The 20,964-nt window shown below is 29.1% G+C and overlaps 1 protein-coding gene across 2 annotated transcripts in view; it reads left to right on the top strand.

Moving 5' to 3' along the window:
- alpha-Man-IIb (alpha-Mannosidase class II b) overlaps positions 1–20,964 on the top strand; it is a 515,292-nt gene that overhangs the window by 29,657 nt on the left and 464,671 nt on the right. The window lies entirely within an intron of this gene.

The raw sequence follows: 20,964 nt of genomic DNA, 5'->3' as shown, positions 1-20,964 counted from the left end.
TCTGTTTCGAAAACATAAAAAAGAATAAAATTAATTGCATTCATACTTTTTTATAATAATTACAGAATTCTAACCTATTTTCTTCATCTCAAATAAAAATCTAGTTAGTTCTTTAATGATGTTATTAAAAATCTACGGTTTGTTGTTATAGATGCAAGCGTAAATGTAAAAACTGATAAAATGTAATCACGAGTTTAATACAAATGCTACAAATATCCATGAATCATAATTTTTGATAATGAATCAGCATGACTAATTAATTAATAGCTTAATTTTTCCGATATTTTTTTTAACATTTTTTATTTATTAGTTTCGGTATGCATATCTCTTAATAATTTACTGTTAGCTAAAATAATACAAATTAAGAGTGCATTAATTATTCTTTATATTACTGGTTCGCTGCTGATTTCTGATCTATGCTCTTATGTAAAAATTATCTTGTAAAGTACTATTGTTCTTCATCATGATTAACTTTAAAACCATTATGATTAGTTAGTCTCAGTTAAACTAGCTTGTTTTTTTACTAATATATTTAATTGCTGTGCTAGTTTGAAGTAACTTCATGTGTAGTATTATGCCACGGACTTATTAGCAGTTTTATCAGAAAGGAAACTTTAAGGAAAGTCATAAGATAAATAAAGATTAAAACGAATTATTAGATTCTTAAAAACTTTCACAAATTTGATTCTTGTTATAAATTTTTTTTATAAAAAAAAAAAAAACATTTTAGTAATAAAGTAGGTTAAAACTCTATCTTCCTTAATGTAGACGATCACATTGGAACATACCTATACTATACGATCATTAAATTATACATTTAAAGTTATAGCAAGTGTTTTTTTATAAATTTTCATATGTTTGTATGGTAACAGATCTGTATTTCCTTACTAATAAATAATGATTTTAAAATTGTCCCTGATTTTTTACGATTCATAGAAAGAAAGGACAGCTAAAAAATTATTTTAATAAATATTTTTGAAAATTTAATTAATAGTAGCTACTCTAATTTGGTTTGGATTTGCCAAGTTCTATCAATCAGCTTTCTCATCAGTCAGTAGCAAAAACATTCATCAATCAACTTCCTAATATATTTACATTCATCAACGTCTTTTATTTCTAATCTGTTTACAAAAAAACAAATAAAAAAACCATTAGAAAAATCAATAACAATCCGGCTTGGTGGTATTTGCTTTTATTTTTAGCTACATTTGTATAGTGTTTATATACTTTAATAAAAATATATTTAGTTATATATTAGGATTTATATATTTAGTTGTTTTATACCAAAATGAAAACTGCTTGGGCGGTCTACAGCAGTTAAGAGCGGTCTCAAATTATTGTCTTCTCTGAGCGTTTGCGTTATTTATCGAGTTTGAATCTATAAGCTAATCGTAGATTGATATCGATACATTGTAAGAATTATTGATTACATATATTCGTGACTAGAATTAAGTCCATGATGTCTGATTTAACTAAGTTTTGTCTCTTGACGCTGCTCTGTTAAAAGTTATTTATAAAACGAACGTTTGAGTAATTATTGGACTGTAATCATTGAATTTATTTGCTTCTGATTGCACCATTATCAATTATTACTTTAGGCAAATAAATTTAGAAGTGTACATGAAGGTTATTTTACGACAAAAATTGGCAGATTAATTTGTTTCTTTAATGAGGCCGTTTCTTATTGTTATGTCACGTATAAAAAAACTCATGATACAAGAGATACCAGTCAGAAATACATCCTGTGGATGTACTGAAATCAGGAACAGTATCATTTGGTGAACAGAATGAGGATGCCACTTGTAGAGTGAATACCATGTGAATTTAAATGGGCTTAGCTTAATATGAAATATTATATATAAAGAAGACAACGGAAAAACCACTTTACCCCGGGCTTTGTTAGTAAACTTGCCGTGAATGCTTGTTTTTCTTGAAAATTTTTGTAACATTTACAGGAGTATATTTTGTCTTCGAGATTGTCTACAGTATTTATACTGTTTGGTTATGGCGGCACTCTATCACTGATAAATGTACATGAATCCATTTTTGAAGAAAAAAGGGGTGCGCTAATTTGATGATTTTTATATGTTCTCTAACCTTTATTATGTTTGTGTTGCATATAAAAGAGTTAAGTAAAAGAGGGTGAAGTACTGTTTCTTTGGAAATGATAATGATCACTTTTCATAATTATTACTTTTTAATGGACAAAGTGAAGAGCAGAAATTTTCCTATATTCCAAGAGGTTTGGCTTGGTGATGTGAAACAGTCGGCTTAATGAAGAAGGCAATGAAAATCACTTATTTTCTCAACTGCCCGCATTGACTTTTAGTTGGTGAGAATAGCTGTGCTATTTTTACTGTAAATGATAACATGTACAGTCCACTCCTAATAATAATAATATATGATGATTTAATCCTATCTTAAAATTATTTAGAAAAATTTAGTCATGATCACATTGAAAAAAAGGTGGATTATTTGAGGGATATAACTAAACAACGAAAAAAATAAAAGTAGAATCCTGGATGTTATCATAATCTAGAGATCTTCCGAGAACCTTGACTCATTGTCTCAAACGCTGTTTGTCTTTAGGTAGTTCGTTCTTCTTATCGTCTATACCTTTTTCTGTATCTTTATTCTGATTTAGCTTCTGCGGATCTTGCCCATCTTCGTGCTGGTTCCATACTGAAGATTTCGGGATTTTAAGGAATAGTACATATCTACCGTGATTTAGTGAGGAGAAGAACTTTCTGTAAATCTATTCGTCATTTTCATGTTATTTTCACTACTTCATAATGAGGGTGCACTCGTAAATTTTACAGTACCGGGGAACGTATGATTTTTCATTATATGAGATCACAAGAATATATTCCACAGCCGCAAGCGGATGGATTTATGTCGATGTTATGAAAAATGCACATTTATTTCGAAGATATATATGAAGAATGCACATTAATTACATTTATAAGAAGGAAAATTAAAATTTTTTCATGCCAATTGATTGCATTTTTCGTGAATTAAATTTTTAACGGTTTAATTTGTCGCCGTTTGCAAAAAAATATCCAAAAGCAAGAACCATTTTCGTGCGGTCTGATTTTTATAATTTAGGTTAAATTTTTTTATAACTTTAAGTTAAAACAAATTTTATTTAAAAGGACAATGCTTATTTCTTCTAAAAAAGCAGTACCGGAACAGCGTTCCGGCACCAGTACAAACCTGTTCAAAATAAACTTAAGAGTTGTGATATGTTTTGTGGTAAATCCCCATAATAAAATACCATCATCGCTATTTCAGCAATTCTGGCTCATATATAAACAATTTCATAGGACTAGTAAGTCAGCCAGATCCGAACCGTTGTTTTAAAATAAAAATTTTGTAGAGACGTTTCCATTCTGGAAATCCAAATAACGTAATTCCATAATTTCTATTAAATTATAAGTCATATGTAATATATCAGTACAAAACTGTTGTGTTGATGGCTTACTGATTTCTAGATTAAATAGTCTTGGGTTCGATTCTAAAATCGAGGTCATTTTTCACATTAGTATTATGTGACCGAGGTAGTAAATCATAATTACAAAACGTATTCGTGTTATACATATTCTATAAATATTAAATTATTATTTTTTACTTTTTTTTAACAACTCTTATTTATTAAAATGAAAGTAGATTTATAAATACGTTATCGTTTTTATACTAGACACTAAAATATGTAAGCCATAACATTTTTAATTACACACAATCATCTTTATTTAAGTTATTTTCGAATATTATACTTTTTTCTTATTTATGATAGTCTAATTTTAATTATTTATTTTAAAAAATAAATATTCAAAAGAATTTAAAAATGTAAGGGAAATATATCAAAGAAATATTTTCTACATTCTGTAATGAAGTTGAACAAAAATTTCTTGTTCCTTTATTAGCCTAAAATACAACATTAACGGTCCTTTCAGAAGGGAGATCATTATTTATTGAAGTCTTTTTCGTATACTGTGTGTTTAAGGAATCTAAAATCTTCCGCTCTACTAAGAAGAACAATTTACGAAAGTTCCAAACATTCCAGTTCAAGTTCCATCGAGTTGCTATAGGGTTCCCACCCTATATCAACAATCTGACTTCGGCGTTTGTACTTAAAGATTCCATTTATCGGATGAATTGCCATATTATTATACTTGTTTTTGCTGTGCGGTACTTTCAACCATAGAAAATCTTTCTTCCCATCTCCCCTTTTTTATATGTAATTAAACTTCCTCACTTGAACGTGACTGTAATGGTTGCACATCATAAAAATCAGCTTCCACGCATTAATTCGTAAAACGTCCGAGGCGAATTGCACGTTACTACCTAAAATTACTGTCATTTAAAGTATATAAATTTATTCGTGGGTGTGTGTGCGTGCGCGCGCGCGTCATAGGTAAGTCTCGTTATTTAAAAAAAAACAAATTATAATTAAGTTGTTTTTGTTTTTATTTTATTTATTATTATTATAACTTAAATTAGTGAATTCCCGTTAGAATCCAAAATTATTACACAAAGTTTTAAATTTTAGTTAAAAAATACTTTTTTAGTTTTTAATCCATAAGATTAAATATCAAAAAAATATATTAGCTTAAATCATTTTGCAGAAAAAAATCTACGTTTCCTGAATTATTTTTTTGTTTTAATTCTTTGTAATAAAAAATGTCGCCTTATTTAAAATTTATTTTTAGATTCTTGTATCTTTGTAAAATAAATTCATTTTACAGTTTTTGTAGGGGAAGTATAGAGAGCAATAATATTAATTTCCACAGTAGGATTTTCGTGATGTTGGCTACCCTATTTTAACTGATTATCGTATCTAAAGAACTTAAATGACGCTTAATCTGTACGTAATTTTGAAATAGTACGAGACATTACCATCAAATCAACATCTAATTCATATCAGTAAATATCATATACTAATAGATCATGTTAGAAGTAGATAGGTATCCTATTTCTGGGATGACCGAAGAACCTGTCGCAGTATTTGCTAGTAAGGATCAAGGGAAACCATTGGAAAACCTTCATCAGAGCAGCCTCAAAATAATAAACTTAAGAAATAATAAAAAAAGAAAATTTTGTATTAATACATAAAAAGGAATAAATATTTGTGTCATAAGAAATACGTATAATCATTACGTTTTTAATACGTATAAAAAATTAATAATTTTATTACTCTACATTGGAACTATTTAAGAGCATATTATTTGTAAAGGTGAAGTGAAAAATTAAAAAAAAATTGAAGATGTAATAGAAACATATTAATATAGTAATAATAGTGTAGTTATTTATTTTTATATTAATAATTCTTTTAACTTAATTTAAAATAAATCGATGAGAAAGATATTTTTTTTTAATCGTAATATATTAAAAATTTTTCAATAATTTATTAAATAATGTAAGCATTTTAAAGACCTTACTCGTAAAACCGAAGAGTTATTCTTTTATGAAAAAAAAACATTTTTATGTTTGGTTTAATTGTTTTGTTAAAATAAGTGGGTTTTTTTCAAAAGTAGCACATTTGTTAGTATACGTGGAAAACCTGAGATTTTTAATTTACTCAATATCGGTCTACACGGATCATATTTATTTACAGTACCAAACAAAATTTAACAGCCTATTATTCTGTCCTTAAACGCATTATGATTTTGAAATGTTTCTGAATTTATTTATTTCTTATGAATATCGCGGAAGTCTCCAGATATTCCGTGCGGCTTTCTGGATACGGAGACCGTAGGCAGCCGCATCCTGTATTCGTGAGGTGTATAGTCTTGTTCAGACTCAGGCCGACAGTACCTGAAACGTATGGTTAACTGAAACCCACCATCAAAGAACACCAGTATCCACGATTTAGAATTCAAATTCGAACAAAAGCAACCACCTTTACTGGGATTCAAACATGATAACTCTCAATTTGGAAATCAGCTGATTTACGATGACGAATTTTACCAGTAGACAAACCTGGTAGGTTAGATACAACCTGGCGGGATAGATTCTGAATTTTAATAATATAATAATTCGGACTAGAATGCATATGTAAAAAATAAACATTAAATAATAACAAGTTCAGAGTTTCATTAAGACATTTTACTGCGAAAGAGTTTGGTTTGATTTTGTTGTAGACGGAATCTTTCGAACGTTCCAATAATCTGTATAGCCCAACAAACTTTAAAACACTATTATTTTCGCTAAAAGAAAATTCGGTGCAGCGTCGTTTTGATGAGGACAGTTTGAGTGAGCAAGCAACACTGTCGGCGGAATGGCGACTGCACTGCCGAGGGCATTGATTCGCATGCAGCCGTGAGGAGTAGCGGCATCTCGACGATAATAGTAAGTGAAAGTAAATGTCACGTGGGACTCTGCGATGAAGCTGACTGGAAGTAGGAGGTCTGTCCGTCTCTCTCTGGTAGACCAGACCGTAGTCCATAAATGAAACCAAGGTAGGGGTATGAACTGAAAGTTGAGTTCACTAAGGGAACGAGGAGTAAATTTCGTTGTTGCGTATAACATTTTTGATCGTATGTTGTTTATTCAATTGCCTCGAATATTGTAAATATTGTGAGACATTTACGCACAAATTGGCTCTGTAAAGTGTAGAAGTAGGTGCGGAGTTCGTGCTTCTGCGAATTCGGTTAGCTATAACCGAATTCGCATCGTTCGGGGAACGATGTACAACATTCAAAATGTCCGGATGAGGCCTGCAGCGAAGGCAAAAGGTGAATTATACATCACTGATGTAAATCTACCTAAATCAATGTCTACCGAGGCATTTACATGGGTGGCATCCCAACGAGGCTGGCTTATCACTATGAGATGTAAAAAGTTAGAGGGCGAAAGACGACTCCCGTTAAAGCCCATCAGTGCTACGAACGGGGGTGGTGGTGTGGCGACCGAAAGCATCATAAGGCGGGTGTCTTCCCATAGTGAGTTGGGATGTAAAAATATTATACACACAAAAATATATAAAAATACGATATAGGTTATAAAGTAATTAGGTTTGATGGTGCAAGTTTATAACCTGCAGGATTTATTGTGAAAAAACACAGTAACGTAATTATTTTCTATTTAACATTACGTAAAATCGGTTTTATTTTGAAATTTTTTTTAAAATTACTAAAAACCTTTTTAAAATCAGACAAATCTAGCGAATTGTATAACACTTCGCCTATAAAACATAACATATTTCTGTTTAATTTGATAAGTACTGATATATGAACATGGACGAATTTGTTGATATTATCATGACGACGAATGATTGATATTGTAATCATATGTATAATTTACAATCATGTGCATGTGTAAATCATATATGATGTACAATCATATATTCAACGTATGCGTTTTGAATTATAATCAATCAGTAAGATAAAGTTTATTTATATAATAATTTTAATCTAATAATCTTAAATACTACATTAAGTACAGCGTAGTTTTTTGTAATAGTGCCATTATTGATTTTTGTTTATTGGGTCTCTCTTTCTAATTAACTATCAAATATTAGTAAACGGGAAAATGAAACATCTATAACGATCGATTACTTTAAAGTAAAATTACCAGAAGAGTTGAATTGCAAGCAGATCGACGTCAGCAGACTGCTGCATAATACGCAACATCTTTATTAATTGTAGTAATAGCTACCTGTTCTTCAAGTTGCGTTTGCTTCGTTTGCCTTATTGTCTGGTACACGGGCATAATATACTATTCAATGGACGATGAAATGTAGTATAAACTAAACTACACATCCTTTCTCCGAGAACATGATTTCTAGAATTTATCTTGTTATATTTAATTTAAAAACAGGTTTATACATATTTTATGTTTTGATCTCGACTGTTTTATATTTGTTATTATTATAATCATATCCAATTGAGAAGTAATAAAACATAGGTTGTACTTACTCCAGAATCTGTTCGCTATATGTATTTCATAATTGGTTTCGTGATGTTTTATTTTATACTGTAGACAAAAAGATACGAAAGTAGTATTTTTATAATCGTTATTTTTCCTATCCAAGAATTACAATTTAGCTTAACATTTAAATGGATCATTTTCAGGATTTCTTTTACCACTTTTGTTGACCCATTACATTGTTTGTAAAACGATAAATATACTGGGTTTTAGTAATTATTAGTAAATCGTACTCAAAAGGAGTTATTTTTATAGTTCGGTTCGTTATTTTTTCCTGTAAATTTAAAAAAAAGTCATATTTTATATGAAAATTTTAATTTATCCTGACTGTACTTAGTGCGCAATATTCCATCTGAAGAATTTAAAGCATAATAATTGTATTTATACAACCTGTAAAAAGTAAAGGCGTCTTAATGTACAGTAGGGTCACAGTTTTTGATAATTTATCCCATTGAATTTAACTGCTAAATTTTTTTATTCAAAGTTGTGTTTATTAAATCAGTATTTTACTCGTTTAAATAAACAATCATACCAGTTTTATTAATCTTTTAATTTTTTACAATATACATTCCGTACTGAAATACTATTACTTGAAAAGCAGTTAATAACCGAGAACTGTTGGTCCAGAAACGTTCAAATTGTACAAATACAATGGGAAAAGATTTGTACTTTTTCTCGTTACATTCAAATAAAACTGCATTTCTTTAACTATTTCTATTTCAGAAATATTTGTAGTTTTATTAATGGGCGTAAAGTCTCATTGAGTTAAAAACTTGTTAAAAAAAGTGTTTTTTGTTAGTTTTTCTGAAGAAAATTTTAATATTAAAATGTAATTGCTGAAATTAAAAGTAAAGGTGATCGGGAAAAACAACACTAATCAGTCTTGATATTTCATCTTTACGCAGCGAATTATTAAACTTCAAAATCATTGGCAAAATTAATAAAACAGTATAGTTCGGATTGATGGAAAGTTCGGAACACTGAAGTTTATATTTAGCTCTTTGCTCAATATTTCATAATATACATTTTTATTTATAATTCCCCAAATACTTTCGTATTAAAGCAAGTTTTGAAACATAATTTTAAAAATACAGTAATAATAAATAATAAGTTAGTAAACTACACTATTTTCAAAAGTTTAAGTTACCGTAATAGAAAAAATCACATTCTACTACGGTAACTTATATAAATTTGATTTACTATTAAATGAAATAAATTAGAAAAAAAATTAATTTGGTACAAATAAATTAAAATAATTACTTATATGGTTATGCCAGAAATTTTAAGTTTGTTAAATATGTACATATGAAAATGACTTTGCACTTAACGTTATTACTTAGTTGAGGATGGAGTAATAAAACTGAATTATGTATCCATTTGTAAACAACAGTTAGTATATTAATGAAATAGAAAATTTATAGCAATTTTTATTATTCAGGTAAATGATAGATACATTTAATGTAAATAATCCTGGCTGTGAATACTGACCTATCGTACCTCTTGCTAAACTGCTAACTTTAATTAAATAACTATCTTTAACTGCTAAACTGCTACACTTCAAAAAAAATAAATTAACATAGAAGATTCAATTTTTCATTCTTTTATTAAACTTCTGAATCTTTTACATTTAAAATGACTTTCTTGTTATAATTTTATATAAATTTAAGCATTGGAACTCTGTTATTATTTAAAAAATTAACGGCTTAATAATTTTCAAGAAACAAATTACTGAAAAAACAAAAAAAAAAAAACTGAAATGAAATTAAGTATTACTTAGAATTTTTTCTAAGTTCATATTGTGCGTGTTCGCGGCTCGATCAGGATATTTATAGATTGACAATTGAAAATGTATATATAATCACAATTAGTTTAAAAACATAAATAAAATAAAACAAATCAATAATGACAACGGTAATAATAATAATAATAAACGACAATAATAAACAACTCACAATGATAATCAGAATAATAAATGCCAATAACAATCATAGTATTCACAATCACAATAATAGTAACAGAAAGTGATTACATAACAGTGATTACATACAAAACAGAATTTAATGTAATCGTCAGGATTTATTCCAGGGTATTTAAATACTGAAAAGCAGAATTCAGTCCCCCTGACAAAAGACATTAGCATAACCGCTAGTCTGAACACCTTTAACCACTAGTCTTGTGTTAAAAATAACAAAAGTACAATAGAAAAGACAAGTATAAAGTTCTTTCACTGCAAATAAAAGCACCCTAACAGGTAAAAGCATCCCTATTTTTACAAATTCACAAATAAAACACCCTAACAATTTATGAATGAAATTAAGTACATTATCTCTTTCACTTATAGTCTTTTCTTTCTTTTTCCTGTTTAGCCTCCGGTAACTACCGTTTAGATAATACTTCAGAGGATGAATGAGGATGATATGTATGAGTGTGAATGAAGTGTAGTCTTTTAAATTCTCAGTTCGACCATACCTGAAATGTGTGGTTAATTGAAAACCCAACCACCAAAGAACACCGGTATCCACGATCTAGTATTCAAGTCCGTGTAAAAATAGCTGGCTTTACTAGGACTTGAACGCTGAAACTCTCGACTTCCAACGAGTGGGAATACGCGTTCACCACTAGACCAACCCGGTGGGTTTCACTTATAGTCTAACAGTAACTTTCTGAACCACTTCTTGTAATCTACCTACTCGTGACGTCACCTTAATCTCGCTCCTTCCTGACATTCTTCCGAATACTCTCGTTTCAAATTTTCATAACTCCTTGCTTAGAACTCTCATATCGCAGAACTATCTCGCAGACTCAATTTTCGAAGAATTCACATCTCGCAGAACTCTCTCGCAGACTCACGTCTCGCGGAACTGATTTCAGCTGGTCTTCCCCGGAGTATTTATACTCCTATTCTTCTTACTTGCAGAACCAGACCCCAATTGAGCGTGAGAACGATCGACCGAGTCATACATTCCTAACTTGGATCCGGAAACTCACGAAACAACATCTGTTTAGCTGTGTCAGTAAGCAGTTTTACAAAGGTCTATTGTTAAATGGATCTGTTACATTTACTAAAAGGGCTTTTATTAGCTTTTTTCTGGATTTCTCCCATTATTATATTTTCTACTTCTTTCTTCTTAAATGACAGGAATCCGTGACTCAAGTCCTCTTGATACCTGTCTTGTTACAATATATGTGTGTGTGTGTGTGTGTGTCTGTGATTTTTAATATAATTTATTAATTACAATTTATTTATTTTTTTTTTAACATACCAGATATAAAATGAAATTAATAATTTACATTACCATTTGTTTGAAAGAGAGTATTAAGAATTTACCTGTCTACAATTAATTGATTTTAATAGTAATAATGTTACGTTCAGGTAAATTATTCATTTACTGGACGAAGTGAAATATTACGATTAGTAATATAACATATAATATAATATTATAACTTATCAGTCTTAATATTATATAAAGTTGATTCTTACGATATTTCTATAGTCGCTGAAAACCTTTACCGTTGAATTGGTTGGTACTCGTGGCAGCTTCATCTCATGTTCATGGTACGAGTGCTCAGGTTTTTCATATCTTTTATAACGGGTCTACAGTTAAAGGAATACAACAAACGAGAACTGTAATTTAACCCTTTATTCATATATTTTATCAAATTTGCACTCGTCAGAGTGTAAAATTACCTTCTTTAACAGCTTGAAACATTTTTAGGCAGTAATTATAAATATTTAAAGGTCTGTTATCACTGCACGCCATAAAGAAATATATCTTCGGAATGCCTGACAAAAGGGATGGCTACATTCTGTTATCATTAGAAACTCAAAGAGCATGTTCAGTTACATTAAGAATGGGAAATCCACCATTCTGTTTACCACCTGATGGGAAATTCACCAACTGTTTAGAATGAGGTCAAAACCACTATTCCGCAGAAGTTCCTGTGTTACATTTTTCCTAAAACATGAGTTTTTTTGGTGGGGAAAATAAACCTCTATCAGAAAGCTTGTATTATTGAAACAGCAAAGTTAAATTGGCGTTTCCTTGAAAATCTAAATTCCTGTAATATTTTCTACTTCATGACTCGTCCTCCTTTTTGATAAAACCGATATTTTAAATTCTCAGCGAAGGAAATGAATATTTCAATCCATTCCCGTTTTTTTTTTTTTAAATTCCCTGGTTATATACGAGTAATTTTTTTCAGTGGGAATGCCTAGACTCTATCATTTTGGTATGTCTGTCTCCCAGATTGTCCATTGAAAAATTTTATTACTAGTGAAAGCCGCATCAAATCCTTTTGTTCCACACTCACGGATAATTAAAAGCCATATCTGACGCTTGCCGTTTGAATCTATTTCATATATTCAAAGATGTCTTAGGGATTCAGTCTACTCTTTATAGTATCTGCAGACTATTTGATGAGTAGCATGGTTTGACTGTTTCTGTTAAATTTTCCATCACAAAAATTTAACAGTTTTGTTGCCGTTAACAAAATTGTTGCTTTTAATAATTTCTTTGGTCACCAAAATTTCTTTTGGTCAAAACATTTCTTTGAGACGTACTTCCAGAATACTTTTCTAAGCGTACTTCAGCAGATTCTGTTTTGTAATTTGCATCTTCCTTTTACCAGTTTCTGGTGACTAGCCGCTTCAGCTGTATATTTACTGTTTGATAAATTTTATTCCAGCTTCCTTAGCTGGAATATGATCATTGAACTGTCTGGTTTTCGATGACATTTATTACGTTTTCCATTATTCTAGTAACTCATAAAAAAGAAGATAATGTTATTGGAAAATAGTATCAGATCTATTTTTTATCAAATTTCTTTTCTCGAGACAAGTTAACAAAGTTTATGGACAGCGAATACGTGGACTTTACAACTATACTTTTTATATTAGTAAGTTTTTTTTAACCGCGAGATAGATTTCAAATTACAATGCGTGAAATATTTTTTTATATGATTCAGTGTAAAAAAATAGTTTAGTTTATTAAAAATTATAAGCATTTAGATACAAGCGTAATTAGTATCATCTATAACATTGAGCTAACATCTAAATAACATGCTTTCATTAGTTTTCAGGCCAAGAGTCTTTCAGATTGTTAGAAAATAACCTGTCATTTGATTTAAAAGCGTTTATTACCGTTAACATAACTTATAATATTTTTTTAAACATTACATTAAAGGATGGTGGAATTGGTGGAATACCATGTAACTGTTACCTTTAGTAGTATTCAAATCTGCTGATGTTTAATGATAATAATTTTTCAGTTTGTTAACTTTTTTTTGAGAACTCTTTTAATAGCTTGAATTATGCATCGATCCAATAAACCATATATAGCGGAGAAATTTCGGAATAAAAATAATTATATTTGTGAATTTCACGTAATTTCAAAGAAATTCAACAGTTTACCTACTCACCCATCCAATTTTATTTTCTATGTTCTGAAAATTATTGATAGTACTTATAACAAATATCTTCAAATTATTGCTAGGATTTCACATATCGTTAAGTGTAATACTTTTTTGATCAGTTTTAATCCATAAATCAAGTACTACGCGATGTCGTGTTACGCGTTTAGGGGATAACAATCTATGAAAAGTGAACAGGTGTTACGTAGGAATAGAAAGTTTAAAATTCGATAAAACGTCTTCAATAAATTACATATTTTTTAACGCAGTTTATGTGACGTGCAACTAGTCTTTTAATTAAGTTTATTAAAAGAATTATTGCTATTTTTTTTTTTTTTGTCTGCCTTCGTTGTAGTATTCGTTATGAATTTTAAAATTTAAGCGTTTTGCGGTGAAAATTTGTAATGAGAGGTTAAGGGAATTACTTGTACGTAAGCAATTTTATTAAACAAGTTACTTGTTTTAATTTTATTACGACGTTAGTAAATTTCACTAGTAATAGTTGTTAGTTTCCGTCCCGGTTGTTAAAACTAACTTCACAGATGCCAGTGCCACTGTACGTAGTGTACAAGTTAAATTATGATCCTTGTAAACTTCCATTTACCACATCGCTTAGTGTTAGTTTTGTCCGCATTCCTTATATGTATTGTACATTGCGCTGGTACGCTCAGTGGTAGGTTAGACTTGAAAGTTGACTTTGCTACGGCTGGCTTCGCCGAAGTAGTTTATGCATTACAAACACCGAGTCGTGGATGTTTTGTTGCCAGCCGCAGCAACGACTAAGACCATCCTTTTTCCAGAGTGGCCTTGATCTCTTGCACTCAACCGAACCTAATGTGGTAATTCTTTTCTCATCTCCATTCAACTAGAACAACGTTTACCAGTCTGCCACTTGTAACTTAATGTAAAACAAATAAAAGTGAAAATAATACGTGTAATAGAATTTTATTTTATAAAATCTCTCCTTTTAAGAAAAACTCATTGGTATTCTTTTTGAATTTTATTTTATTTTCCTGTTTTGCGGTAATAATTTAACTACAAAGATTATTTTTTTAAATGAAAGATTGTCATTATTTTTACTTTTCACTATTTTTATTTAATAATACACAAGTAACATTGCGATTAAGTATAAAATCGTATTATTAAAAGCAATTGCATCCATTTTTTTTAACTCCTTGAATTATTTCTGCTGGCTGCGTTTGCAAATTATTTTAAAAGAAGTTCATGAAACACTTTTTACGTTCTCATTTGTTTATTTATTTTATTAAAATAATAAAACTGCTAGGTTTATTTATTTTCTTAATATAAATATGTTTGTAGTACTTCTTACTGCAGTAGTAAATAAAACAGACAAATGTAATAAGAAAAACACTTGATTAAAATTGTCATTCACTGGCGTATTTCAGTTTTATTCAGTTAAAAACCATTTTTTACTTCCGGTGAACATAAAATCAAATGCACTTTGATGCTATTAAATGCAGTATTCCTGTAATATTAACTTTAGCCCGTGGAAAATATCAGATTAAAATAAAAAGTAAAAAAGACAAAATAAAATAAATAAATTCAAATGTAATCCAAGGAAAAAATTAGATTAAAATTTAAACAACCTTTAAAATTTAAAAGGTATACGAGACCCGGTATTGCCCGGTACGTACCATAACTACTAACTAGGCTTATTAAACACCACCAGTCAGGAAAATAATACTAGATAATTCTGTGGTACTTGTCTACACGAGATCACAACAAGAATGCTCTGACTTCTTCACGTGCATTCATCTTCATCATGAACCTATCGGGTTCTGACCTCTACCCAGACACATCTTTTTTGAATGTGCACGTTGGGAGAATTGAAAAACAAGATATAACATGCAAGAGGTTACCCCGGAAACTACAAAAACGTTTATGCTGAGAGGTTAAGAGAAATGACTGGCAATAGAGAGATTCGTAGCTGAGGTTTTACGAGCAAAGGAAGTGAATTACAAGAAGTGGGAGAAATTACTTTAAGAAAAAAAAACATAATGACCTAGACCCGGCTGCTGGGGCAGGGCCGGGAACGGTATAGCCTTGCTCGGTGTCCGTGGCCTTAGCGGTTAGAGGCAGAGGCAAGATGAAAATAGGAAAAGACCAGGAACCGGTGAGCCGACCTACCATGCTGGACGTACTGCGGGTAGGCGGGGGGCTCATTAGAGTCGTAAGGACACGCTGGGCTGAATAGTACTTCGTTGTTGAGCCGGCCCAGGGGAGCAGGTGAAAACACAAAAGAAAGACCTATACCCATGTTAATTGTACGGTAGAAGAAAGGATTAAGAATGAGATAGATAGTGAGACAGGATGATCTATCTGCGGAGGAAATACAGCACAAGAAAAACATAATTATTTTCAGCCTGGAATAGAGCAGCACATAGATGAATAAACAGTGAGCAGCATAACGTTATGTAAGAATTATTTTTCTCCTAGTTTTACCAAATACTACGTTGATAAAATACACAATTTCTTTTTAATTTTATTTTAATATGAACAGTAGATGTTATATATTTAAAGCGAATAGATTAAATTATCATTCTCTTCCCATACTTAAGGTTTACTAAAAGGTTTATGTAAATGTAACTGATTGTAAATAAGCTTTAAAACAATAAACAAAACAAATATTCCAGGTCCTATAGTTTTTTTTCTGGATACAGTTGAATTTTGTTTTTATTTGCTAAGTAAAATATCTTTGTAAGCAAAGTTTGAACCATGAAGAAAAATTTCAATAAACATTCGGTAGTAAAACAATTTTCCGGTATTGCAAAAATACAATTATTTTCAAAATTTCTTTCGTTATGAAACTTATATAGACTTCTTTTGGGTTATAAATTTACCACGCATTATTTTATGTTAGTAAAACATAAATGCAGCTTAATGGGTTTTAAATAAATTCTGTGTATATAGATGAGGTTAATTAAAAATATTTTTCTTATTTATTTTTGATAAATATTCTTTAAACGTTTTGAAATTTATAAGTAGGTATAAAATTTTCAATTGATTTTTTATTTTTAGTATTGGGTTTCCTTTCTTTACCTTACATATTACTAACTTGTTAATTCCTTTATATCATTTTTTTTATCATTTATAAGTATCATTTACGTGTAACCAATAAATTAACAATTTTATTAATTTTTGGACAATATCTATCCGATAGTAATTTTCTGTTTTGAATTAAAAAAAATAATGATAAAATAACAGAAGAAGAATTAAAGGTAATTAAAAGTAATAATAAAGAAAGAATTCAAAATAATTTTAGGCGAAGAAGAAATGTCAAGGTAGGAAACAGTTTTTTTATCCTGATCCAATCTTATTTTCGTTAATTAAAAATCTTCTTTGTTAAAAGTTTAGTATAATTAATTTGATATTTAAAAGTAAGTATAAATCTGAATCGTTTCAAATATTAATGGATTATTATTTATTTCTGTTATTTACTTTTATTCATTTACAATTTTCCATTGATCATCAAAAGTGAAATATTACTTTTTATATGAAATTTATTTAAAATTATTGCAATAATATTAGATAAGCGGTTACGCTTTCAATTTTTTTTATATTTTTTTTTTAATTCGAAAATCCATAATTTTAGAGAATAGTATTAAAATTTATGTTATTTCGAAGAAAAAAAACGTTTATCATAAAAAAAGGTTCGTGATTTTTAATTCTATTCAAAAATTAATGTGATAATTATAATAAACCAGTATAATAATTTTTATCTTTTTACTAAATTATTAATTTTTAAGTGTGCTTTTCATCCATGTTACGTTAGTTTTTGTTAATATTGTTGAGTTAGATAAATAAATCAAGAAGCATGTTATATTATACTTTCCTTTCCTATTTCCACGTATGTATTTTTTATCTTATTTATCTAATGCATACATTATGTCACCGTAAGTAATATTGATGTGACAGCTACATGCAACGAGTCATTGATGTTAAGAATGTTTCAAGACTGTTCAATATTTATGTTTCACTTTTATTTTTGTACTCAGAAACTACCAACATGAACATTTACCTTTTAGAAAGAAAAAAACAGTTTAAAAGTTCTAATTTATTATCTGGGATTATTAATATATTAATTAGATATACCTCGTATAAACAGTAATTCACGTAATAATATACGTAATTACAAACAACACGCATGTTGTCCATAATGTATTGATATCACGGATATTTTGCCCGAAAATTCCGTACGTTAACGCATTTTCACATGCACATACCTTCTAACGATATAATGAAAACCGTATAACGATATCTTAAATGTTTTTATAAATAACGGAAATAATTAAGTCTGTATAAAAAAATTACTGCCGTTTTAAAAACATTCTGAGTGGGATAAGTTGGTAATTTAAAATATGTATAAAAAAATTAAATTATCTTTTAAAAATGTGTTATATTTTTATTATTCTTTAAGCACAAAATTGTATGTAATTTCCATTCTTTATAATATTTCTATCGCTGTTCACCAAATCGTGTGATAAGGAATTTTCTGCTACTAGTTCAGATGTATTTTATTAGATGATAAAATAATCTGACCTACATACTTGATAGACTTGATAGATCTAGAGGCTTGGTCTAGTGGTGAACGTTTCTTTCCAAATCAGCTGATTTGTAAGTCGAGAGCTCCAATGTTCAATTCCTAATAAAGTCAGTTATTTTTACACGGATTTGAATACTAGATCGTGGATACCGGTGTTCTTTGATGGTTGGGTTTCATTTAACCACACATCTCAGGAGTGGTCGAACTGAGACCGTACAAGACTACACTTCATTTACACTCATACATAACATCCTCATTCATCCTCTGAAGTAGTATTTGAAAGGTAATTACCGGAGGATAAACAGGAAAAAGAAATGGTTATAAAATAATAGTTTCCTGAACAATAAACCGAGCTCATTTTGTACTGAATTCTAACAAACTGAGCTGTACGAAAAAATTCAATTTATAAAACGAGAATTAAAAGAAAAGTATTAATATAAAAGTGTCCTTGGTAATTTATTTTGAGAAGTTTCAGCAGTACTAAAAGTAATCTTTCTGTAATACAATAACTTAATCACTGTTTTCGGGACATCGAAATCACTAAAACAGGACTTTTTAAGGCATTCTCATGGCATCTCCATGTATTTTTTCTTATTTTTCAAATTATTTGTTGTCACAGTATACACAATAATATATACGCAATTCTATTTATACAGAGTGTTTTAAAATTGTGAGCTGGCTATACTTTTCCGGATTCTATTTATAAAACTAAACAAAAAATATTCTTAAGAAAAATGACAATTTCTCCTTCGTTCTCCCCCTGTCACCATTTTCTTACTTTTATATAAAAATTTATATCTCAAGTTCGGATAGATAAATCACATTAATATTTGGTAATAAAGTTTTAAAATTAGCAAAAATCAGGACTTAAATACATTTTCAAATTACAAAATGGCGGCCATGTTTATTTTTCAATCATTATGTCTAGAAGGTAGTTAAGTCCTGATTTTTGCTAATTTTAAAACTTTATTACCAAGACTTACCAAATATTAATGTGATTCATCTAGCTAAACGTGAGATAAAACATTTTTATATAAAAATAACAAAATGGCAGACAGAGGGAGAACGAAGGAGAAATTGCCATTTTCCTAATGATATTTTTTGTTTAGTTTTACAAGTAGAATCCGAAAAAGTATAGCCAGTCCACCATTTTAGAAACACTCTGTAGAGTAGCAGTTACAAAGATACCCTTTAGGATCTCTCTGTGAATGAGGATTAACAGTTAGCGCTCTTCCCCAAAAAATGCATTTTGTCACCATTTTGCGGTTCGTCCTAGTATCAAGGAATCATTGAAAACTTCAATATACATACGAAATGCCAAAAGATGAAGTTAAGACAGCACCTCGCTTCACTCGGTATATGGACTATTTTTTCAAATAAATAAATGTCGGCCTCTATGGCGCGAATAGTAGCGTCTCAGCCTTTCATCCGGAGGTCCCGTTTTCGAATTCTGGTCAGGCATAGCATTTTCTCACGCTATAAAATCTCCATTTCATCTTATCCTCTGAAGCAGTACCTAACGGTGATCCGTTACATGTATAGCAGCTTGTATAATAGAAATCGCTACTAAAAATGAAAATGTAAAAAATTTCAAACCTGACCGTAATTCAAAACCAAAACCTTCGGGAATAAAGATAGAAATGCTACCACACTGCTAACGAGGTTGACAGAGTGCAGTATGTATTTGTTTATATTTATTGTTTTCATTAAAGTAAAAATAATTATTTACATTAAATTTTGTGAGAAGAGCTTTTAACATTTCCGAAACAAATAAAAATAATTTGCGACTAGAATAATTAGAAAAATGTCATGTTTATAGTGTAAATGTAAAAAAAAATATATGGACTAATAAATAAACACGCTGGTTATCACGAAGATACCGTTGAAAATAAATATAATTGGAAAATTTTACTGTTAAGTTATAAGAATGCAAATTGTAAATTGCAAATACATTTTATAAATTTTGATAAATAAATTTTACTTCTCACCGATAAGAAATATGAAGTAATGGCTGACCAAGTAAAAACGGTTGTTTTAATATTTTTTAATTCTTTTAAATTTAAATATATTATTTTTTTTTTTTTTTTTTTTTGTCTTCAGTCATATATTATTTAGTAACTTCGAAAACAAGATAGACAAATCCGAGAAAGTTCGTTATAAAATTTATGACAAAAAATACATTTTATTTTATATTTCTGTCCTGATGGACTTGCATGATAGGATATTATATATTTTTTATTAATGTTCTATTAAACATTGTATTTAAAAAAATTAATTGTGTATTCAGCACAGTCAGAGAGAGGAGGAGTTGGTCTAGCAAAAATCTAAGTAGAACCTACGTCAGCATAATTTACACTTTATTTAAACTGTAAACATATAGATTATTTTTTTTTTATTGATGAGGAGGAGAAAGAATTTATTAGTTTAGTTTATTAACAAATCTGGTATTTCTAAGTTTTGATCCATTACAGTAATTCTCGTCATTCTATAAAGTAACAGCCGAAAAATTAAAAATTATGCGTTGTATATAAAAACAGTTTTGCAAATTTGTAAACTGATAAAAATGAAATTTTTTTGATTCTAAAAAGAGAAAACAAAATTAATCGATGTTTAATCTTTTATACTAGGCAGTATATTGATCTTTTTCTCAGAAAATGTAAATTGATGTAAAAAGAAATAAATATTTCAAGGATGTCTATTTAATATTGCAAAAATACTGTTGAAAGATAATTATTAAAATAAAAATAAAATAGTAGTAGTAATAATTCAAAGTAATGATAAATTCGTTCGTATGCTTGATAAGTCTTCATAAAACTGTATCGCAGTAAATTATATATCTTTTATTAAAAAAAATATTTATTTTCTTTTCTACAGACATGCAGAAAAAGAAAATTAAAACTACAATTTTGTTGGGAAATAAATTAAAATAATGTAGAAAACTGTCTAACTTCTTTTTAATACATATATATTAAATTCTTTTAAATTATAATTTTAAAATGGAATAAATGAAAACTCTAAGATTCTATATCAGTCTTCTAAATTGATCAATATCATATTATTTGTTA

Source organism: Lycorma delicatula, chromosome 2 (genome assembly GCF_047948215.1).
Source record: "Lycorma delicatula isolate Av1 chromosome 2, ASM4794821v1, whole genome shotgun sequence".
NCBI lineage: Eukaryota > Metazoa > Arthropoda > Insecta > Hemiptera > Fulgoridae > Lycorma > Lycorma delicatula.
The sequence above is the reverse complement of the archived record's forward strand: the minus strand, read 5'-3'. Positions and strand labels throughout refer to the sequence as shown.